Here is an 8,916-nt window from a genome sequence, read left to right on the forward strand (position 1 = left end):
TGATAAACTTGTTTAATAGGCAAAATAATAGCCCACTACTACAGCAATGTGATTACAGCAATAATTAAAATCAAAGTAATAGTCTATAGGTGCTCCCAACACTTTCATTCCTCAGGGGGACTTTTTCAAGGGCAAATGTCTGTCTCCCTACTCACCCTGCTTTATAGTAAAGTACTTCATTACTTAGAACTCCGGAGTGCCATGATGAGGCTGCACTTCCGGGTTCTGCTGACGGCACATGTTCAGTACATACTAATGTGTTGTCAGTCTCTAGTGCAGTGGGCTGGGGACTTCCGCAGCGGATTGAGATGAACGCTGTCTCTGTGTGACCTCAATGTATCACAGGCTCTGTATCCTGAGATTTGGACTCTGTTCGTGGCGGCGGCCATCTTTGGCGTGATTTTAACTCTAGTATCCACGATAGTCGTCCCACAGTCTGAGTCTAAGTGAGCGGCCATCTTATCTTGGTCTATCCTAACATTAACAGTACTAACATTAACAGTACTCTGTGTAGCGTGACGTCGTACTATAGCTAATGTCAGACGGGACCCATGGTGGGTAAACATAAAAGGAGTAGTACTATGTCATCATGTATATTCATGATGTAAGATCTGTTATCTACTATGGGATCACTAACGCTTATGGATCGGGTTACCTTATGAATAGTGTTACTATATGAAAGGATGTAGGCTAATTTTGAGTTAATTTACAGTCCATGGCTATGTTAAAAATAATAAAGAGATTATGAGCTTTTCTCTGCTGTTTGGATGGGAGAAGAATGTGTATCAAAAGACATTACTTATTATTATGATCCTGTGGGATAGATGCAATGGAAGATAGTGATCTTTGTCGGATAGATCCTTAATGGGAATCATTGATGATATGATAAATGTTATATAAAGATATTTAACATGACACTTGATTAATTCGGACTTCTATAGCAATGTACTCCTTGCATTTTGGGATGAATGTGCCACAAGTATCACAAGGCAATGCAGTTAATAACCATTCGAGGTGAGATGTTGGTATAGGGCTCTCTAATCGCCTGACAGGAATTTCTTTGGGTGTTTAAATTCCTGGTGGTAAAATAACTAAAAACTAAATAGGGGCTTGACAATCCAAAGTGGTTAATGTTCGGACCTTAGGGACACCATATTGGACTCGTTTTAATATGATTTGGGTCTATTAAGGATCAATGTTCAAGCCATTAGGGCGTAATGACTGCAGTTCATAGATCCACCTGCTTCTGTGCGATCTATTCTCTCAATTTTATCTAAACCTCTCAATTTGTAATGGGGCTTGTCTATTGCAATGAATTTAAGACCCTCAGGATTACATTTGTGTCTGGTTTTAAAGTGCTCCGAGACACTATGATTCTCAAAACCCTTCATGATGTTACGTAAGTGTTCTCTAATGCGGACTTTAAGGGTTCTTGTTGTCCTCCCTACGTACTGTAAGCCACAAGTACACTCTAGGAGATAGATGATGTTATCACTATTGCATGTCAGGGTCTCCCTGATTTTATATTCCCTGTTTGTTTGGTTGGATTTGAAGACACATGTGGGTCTAGTGCTTTTGGGACCTAACATTTTACAGTTGTGGCATCTTCCACAATGGAAGAAGCCACCCTTGACGGCTGATCCTTCTAGGGTGGTTTGTGTTGTACCTTTATCTGTTTTGTGGTGATTGCAAAACAGTTTTTGCTTTATGTCAGGGGCTTTGCGGAAGATTATATCTGGTTTGTCAGGTAACACTGTGTTGAGGATGTCATCTATCTGAAGGATGTGCCAATGTCTCCTAACGATGTCCCTCATCTTCTGTGCTGCTCCCGTGTATTCTGTTATGAAGTATACTTTATCAGTCCCCTTGGATGATTGTTTTTTAGAATCTGTGAAAAGTGTGTCTCTAGGTATTGATTCTAATGCTTGGAAAGTTCCTTCAACTGCCCCCATATTATAATCTTTTTCTTTGAATTTGCACTTGAGATCAGAGCCTTGAGCCCTATAGTCTTCTATATTTGTACAATTTCATCTAAGTCTTGTGAATTGCACTTTCGGGATGCCTTTAATCCAACTAGGATGATGATTGCTTTGTGCTAGGATATAACTGTTAACATTCACTTGCTTGTAATGTGTTTTAGTCTGGAGTATAGAGTCTGTGACAAAAATATCCAAATCTAGAAATTCAGTCTTTTCTCTGCTATAAGTGGAAGTGAACCTAAGAGTTCTATCATTCTCGGTAATGTAGGTCAAGAATTTATTTAGAGATGCCTCATCACCTCGCCATATACAAAGGATGTCATCTATATGTCTCCTCCAAAGGACCAAGTTTGCCCCAAGCTCCGCATTGGACCAGGTGTTAAGGTCCTCCCAATGGCTTATGAAGAGATTTGCATAGCTTGGGGCGAACTTGGGGCCTGATTCAGACCCACTCGCGAGCGGCTGTCCGCTCACAAGTGGGTCGATGTTCTGGACTGAGCATGCGCACGACGGAGGGAGCTCCGTCGTGCGCATGTGCCAGACGCGACGAGCGAAGGAAAGTCCTTCGCTCGTTGTGTCCGATCAAAGGGGGCGTGCTGTCAATGTTGATTGACAGCACGCCCCCTTTGGTAGGCGTGCCGGGGGCATGCCTCCCTGACGGGGGCGTTCCCACGGGAACGCCTCCCGTCAAAAGCCGGCCCACTGACATCACTAGTGATGTCAGTGGGAGTGATTTTGGCTCTGATAGAGCCAAAATCACTCCGGAGCTTGCGGATGAAAACCTCAACCGCAGGCTCCGGCTCACAGTTTCGATGGTCGTGATGGTCATGACCATCGTGGCCATCAAAATGCACGCTCGTATAGCCTGTGGGTGGTGACCCACAGCTATACGAGCGTCCAGGAGGACGCTCCATTTTCATGGAGACCGGCCCTCATTCAGAGCGTGCGCTCTGCTCAGAGCGTACGGCTCTGAATGAGGGCCTTGGTCCCCATTGCTGTGCCCCTCCGCTGTAGATAGAATTCGTCACCAAATCACATATAATTGTGAGTTAATATGAAGTTGTTGATTCCATTGATGATGAAATCAATCTGTTCTTGCTCAAGTTCTCCATCCAGTTCTAGGAATTATCTTATGCTATTAATACCTTGTTGGTGGTCTATAATGGTGTAGAGTGAAGTGACATCACTCATGACAAGCCAGAGATTGTCACTCCACTCTACATCCTGTAGGACCTTTAAAACTTGGGTAGTGTCTTTTAAGTAAGCTGTCTCTTAACATGACCTTGTAGAAAATAATCTACATATTATGAGAGTGGTGAAGTGATGGAATCGATTCCGGATGTGATTGGTCTACCAGGTGGACTGGTTGTGTTTTTGTGGATCTCTGGTAAGTGATAGAAGATGGGAATAACCGGGTGAGATGTATTGAGGAAATTGTATTCTTGTTTATTCAAAATGCCTGTTGATTTACCTAAGTCTAAAAGAGACAATAGTTCTTTGTGGAATTTATTTGTCGGGTCTACCCTTAATCTTTGGTATGTGTCTTTGTCATTTAAGAGTCTATGGGCCTCCTTATCATAGTCTTTTCTATTCATAATGACGATTCCACCGCCTTTGTCGGCCAGATTTATCACTATATCTTTGTCCTTCTCTAGTTGTCTCAGTGCCTCTCTTTCTTCCCTTGTAAGGTTCGATTTTCTACATTCTGTTGTGGGGTTCAATTTATTGATGTCATTGAGGACTGTCTTCTCAAATGTTCGTACATGATGACCTTTCATGTGACTGGAGTTAAATGTTGATTTAGGACGTAATGTAGTATGTTTATATGTGTTTAGTTCTGCATTTTTTTGTATACCTACATTTTTATCTATGAAATACTTTTTTAAACTCAGTTTGCAGGTGAAACTTTTAACATCTAGATATGTGTTAAATCTGTCTAATTTATTTGTGGGGGCAAATTTAAGTCCCTTATTTAATAACGTAACCTGTGTTTCTGTTAAAGTGATGTTACTTAAAGATACCAATCGGTTTTATTGATTCGGACTGTGTCTGACTTGATTTGATTCTTGTTCTATTCTGCTTTTTTTTCCCCCTCCCCGGCATCCTCTCCTAGTGTGTCTATTTTCTTTTTCATGGATATCCCTGTATTTTGTTGTTGTTTCGTCATGCTGTTTCCTAATTCTAGAAAACAGTCTCCCCATTTTTTGTCCATGTCGGGATATCCTGTTGTTTGAGGTTGTCCCCTATGATTCCTTGTGTATCTAGATTGTTGCCTCTAGTAGTATTTAATACTAGTTCTTGCCACCCTCTTTCAAAAGACTGTTGTGCTAGATCTGATAGGTGATTATTGTCTTCTTCTGGTTCCTCTAAAGAGTAAATGGAAAAACTGTCCTCTGATGAATGGCTATCGTTGACTGTTAGCTGACTATGGATAGTTAAATCCAATAAATTGATAATGTCATTGTCTGGTTGTCTGTCTGGCTCTGTGTGTAGTCTTTTCATGTACTGCTGATAAGTGAGGTTGAGCTTTTGTAGATTGGAGTCCTAATTAGGTTGATACCTTGGTTGTTGTTTATCTTACACCTTTTGGTGTGGCCTTTTGATGGCCATAGTAGATAACAGATCTTACATCATGAATATACATGATGACATACTAGTACTCCTTTTATGTTTACCCACCACTGGTCCCATCTGAAATTAGCTATAGTACGATGTCACGCTACACAGAGTACTGTTAATATTTGTATTGTTAATGTTAGGATAGACCAAGACAAGATGGCCACCCACTTAGACTTAAGACTGTGGGATGACTATCGTGGATACTAGAGTTAAAGTCACACCAAAGATGGCCGCCACCAGGAATGGAGACCAAATCTCAGGATACAGAGCCTGTGATACATTGAGGTCACACAGAGACAGCGTTCATCTCAATCTGGCTGCGGATGTCCCCAGCCCACTGCACTAGAGACTGACAACACATTAGAATGTACTGAGCAAGCGCCGTCAGCAGAACCCAGAAGTGCGGCCTCATCACGGCACACGGGAGTTCTAAGTAATGAAGTACTTTACTATAAAGCAGGGTGAGTAGGGAGACACAGACATTTGACCTTAAAAAAGTCCCCCTGAAGGATGAAACATGTTGGGAGCACCCATAGACTATTACTTTGATTTTAATTATTGCTGTAATCACATTGCTGTAGTAGTGGGCTATTATTTTGCCTATTAAACAAGTTTATCAAACTCTGGAACCTCAACCTCAACATCCATTCAGGTTTACTCCCAAATTCCCTTCCCACTCACATGCACACATCCATCGGAGAACTCGCATAGAAGTGTCGGACCAGCAGAAACACTACATTGGTAAGTAAGTTTTCTTACCTAAGTCACACTGTTCTATAGTGTCCCTGTCACTCTGATTCTGCGCTCATATCTCCGAAGTAATGTGAGCTGGGAGGAAAAGGTTAATCACCACCACTGTGAGGACTGATGATTGATGCAATCTGAACACCCAACCGCAAGTTTTTGCCTACTGAGTCACCATCATATTGGATTCAACCATCGACATGTCCACCCCATCATTGTTCACACACTTATACTGAATCTACTGCCTACAGTTTTTGCCTACCAGATTCCGATATAGACTGCTATATAAACTCTCCTGAGACTTCATTACATTACACCGACAAGTCCCAGCCCCAAGTTATTGCCTACCGGATATCCCACATATATATTTAATGCCATATACTGTAGGTTTGCATCTGATCTGTGACGAGATTTAAAGACACTTAAGTTAATAGTAAGTTGTAAAACATTGTAAGACAAGATGAATATTCACTGTAGACTTATTTCAGTAAGTAATATAAAAAATATATGTATGTGTTAATAGAATGTGTCATTTGACTGTTTTCATTTGAGAAATTAGTAAAACGGAATTACCCTGTAAAAAAAACAAAAGTGCAGCGAGGGGCCACATGTACTATATTATTGAGAACCCCATGACAGTGATAAGTCTGATCACCACTTATCTAGTGATACATATACCCCATATTATAATTGTTATGATGTGCTTTCAGGACAACCAGTGTTTGCAAATAAAAATCAGGTGTACATTTGTTCCAATAAGGTGAATTATCCAGGACTCCCCCCGTCTAAAGCGGAAGACCCTGCAATTAGAACCTAGCTCTCTCAGTAAGTCTTTGTGTTACCATTTCACAGGCAGACCTCTTAACCTTTGAGCCACCTCAATCTCCTGATGAATTACCCGTTTAATAACCTCCAACATAAATAATAAACAACTACTTAGACATTGATTTTAAAACTCCAAGCCATACAAATGAAATATACATTGTTTATGAAATCCAATTATTAGTGTAATGCTGGCCAACTCACTTAACGTTAACTTTCCTCTTCTCTAACCAAGAACAGGTCAATGAAAGTTGACATTATCCGATATAACTTTGCTGGCTAGAACCTTGGCAGTGGGTGTAATTCATTTGCATGAGAATAGATTACTGATCAGTTATTATCAAAAGAGCAGGCCCTACTGGGGCTACTGGAGGATGGGATCGGACTCAGCCATCCAAGGAAAACTGTGTAATGTATTTTATCTTTGACATTTTTCTGCATATACGGTGAAATGAAAACACAAAGAGAAATGGCTAAATATATATATTTTTTCCTATCTCCAGAATTTTTCATCCTCCTGTGGATGACCACGTAAGTGTTGGAGGTTAATGAGAAATATATATCTTCCATATGTGTCACCCGAGTATTTCTTTCTGAAAGTTTCAGCAGTCTGTTGACATCCCTATTGCACCTATTTATCTTTCAGAGTATTTTGAGATAGGGTAATAAACATAATTTCTCATTATGAGCTGATTCTGAATGATTACAGAGTTGCGGGTGTCCTGTAACATACCAGGTTTTGTTTCTTTGGGGGTTTTTCTTCCTCGTCAGTGTCTCAGGGGTTGAGGAATCTATTTTGCATAATTTGTATGAAGGAGTCAAATTAACATGACATCTCCCTCCTGACACTGAACTATAGGGCGCAAATGGAATTAAAATGATGTCCTTTTGTACTGCACATTTCAATTTAATATTAATGTGCTGTAGGGATTCTTTAATGATAAATGACTAACTGAAAGATATGATCTCCAGACCTATGTCTTTAGCACAGTGATATAAATTAATCATTTTCAAAATAAAAGTGACTTAGGCCGACAAGTTGAGTTATTGAGCTATAGTGACGGGTGTCGCACAGTCCGGGCAGCTTCCTGAGTATAAAGTAGGATGTTGCTGAAAGACTTTTTTTAAAGGTATTTTTAAAAAACAAATACCATTGTGTATTGCTTCAGTTTATTTTTTAAGCTCTTAATTTAATGTACTGAGAGGCCACATGTGAGATTGTAATGTCATGCTCTGTCATGTAACTAAGACTGAAATGTCTGTAAGTGTGGTGTCACTTAAGGATGATTGAACGTCATTTTGCTGCACATACTGTTGCACTTTTATAGTTTAAGCACCCTAGTCAGTCTGGGAAACAGTGTTTCCCATTGAATTCTATAAATCACTGTGGAAACATCTGAAGGCCATACTTGACTACTTTTTTTTTCTACTCTCTGGGAGAAGCCTGGAGAGAAGATGTAGCTGGGCACTTTGGGGGTGGGGTTTGACTCTTCATGTGATTAGGCCCTGCCCCTGCACAGCAAAATGCAGCAAATCGCGGGTCTGTGGGGAGGGGGTGGTGCTACACAATGTGATGCACGTCATTTTAGCTTTACTTACCCACTATTCGCAGTGTCATCTCCCTATCCTGCCCACTTCACTAAGAGAAATCCACACACTTTCCATGGGTGTGGTAAACTACTCTCCCAGAATAATCGTGAATCTCCCACACCTCGCAGGAGAGTAGGTAAGCATGCTGATGGATTTAGAGTGATACTTGTTCTTTGTTCCCAAGGTTCATTATGAGACCGCATTGGAGCTGATTCCAATCGGCCGTGGCTGTCTGCTTACTACATTATGGTAATGCGAGAATCCACCCATGTACACTAAAAGCCATGTGTCTGCATGTGGAAGCCTCACCCACTCAGTATTCTCATGTATGCTGCTGTCATCATTAGTATCCGGACTTAGGACCTCATTCAGAGCTGGACGCTATTTGCGGTCGTTCGTTCAGAAAAAAGGGGTGGCTATTCAAATGAACCGTTCGCTCTTTGCGGTCTGTTCACGCCTCTAGGTCTGAACGAGCGAAGAAAACTTGCGGTCGTTTTTTGGATAATTACGCTCCCTGGCCGCTCGCATCCTACGTCATGTCCGCTATTTATTAGATTAATCGAGTACATCGACCAGCGTATGAACTGCTCGCTATTCTTGTGGTTGGTTTTTCCTACCACAATCTTGCGAGCAGTTCTGACTATAAAATAACCCAGTGACGTGGTCAATGACGCTGCTGTATTAATTATACACACCCATAAAACGCCCGTTTTGACCTTTAAGCACGCCTGCGTTCGGATCTCCACTCCCCATTTTTAAGCACCTTCCCCTGTTACCACCCACATACGCCTCCTCCTGTCACTCAAAATGGCAGGCATTCGCTATTTAGCGAACAAACGATTTTCGGCCGCACTGACTGGTTCACGCATGGGTATTATGATCCGTACGCATGCGCAGTTGGGCAAACATCGCTCGGAACGAACGAGCGGCCGCTTATGAGCGGCTCTGAATCAGGCCCATACTCCATCCCCATGAGGGTGCAAAAGATCCATCAGAAACAGGCGTCCCATCTACGTCTGCATGCTGCAAATGAGCACTGATGTCATCCGATGCGCCCACAACACTCTGATGACACGCCCAAGAGATGGTGCTCCTCTCATTTACCTCCCAAAAACGCCCAGGTCATGGATAGTGTGGTCCGTTGAAGGACAATAATTGGATA

This window comes from Taudactylus pleione, unplaced genomic scaffold, assembly GCF_031769625.1.
Source record: "Taudactylus pleione unplaced genomic scaffold, aTauple2 ptg000520l, whole genome shotgun sequence".
Classification (NCBI taxonomy): domain Eukaryota; kingdom Metazoa; phylum Chordata; class Amphibia; order Anura; family Myobatrachidae; genus Taudactylus; species Taudactylus pleione.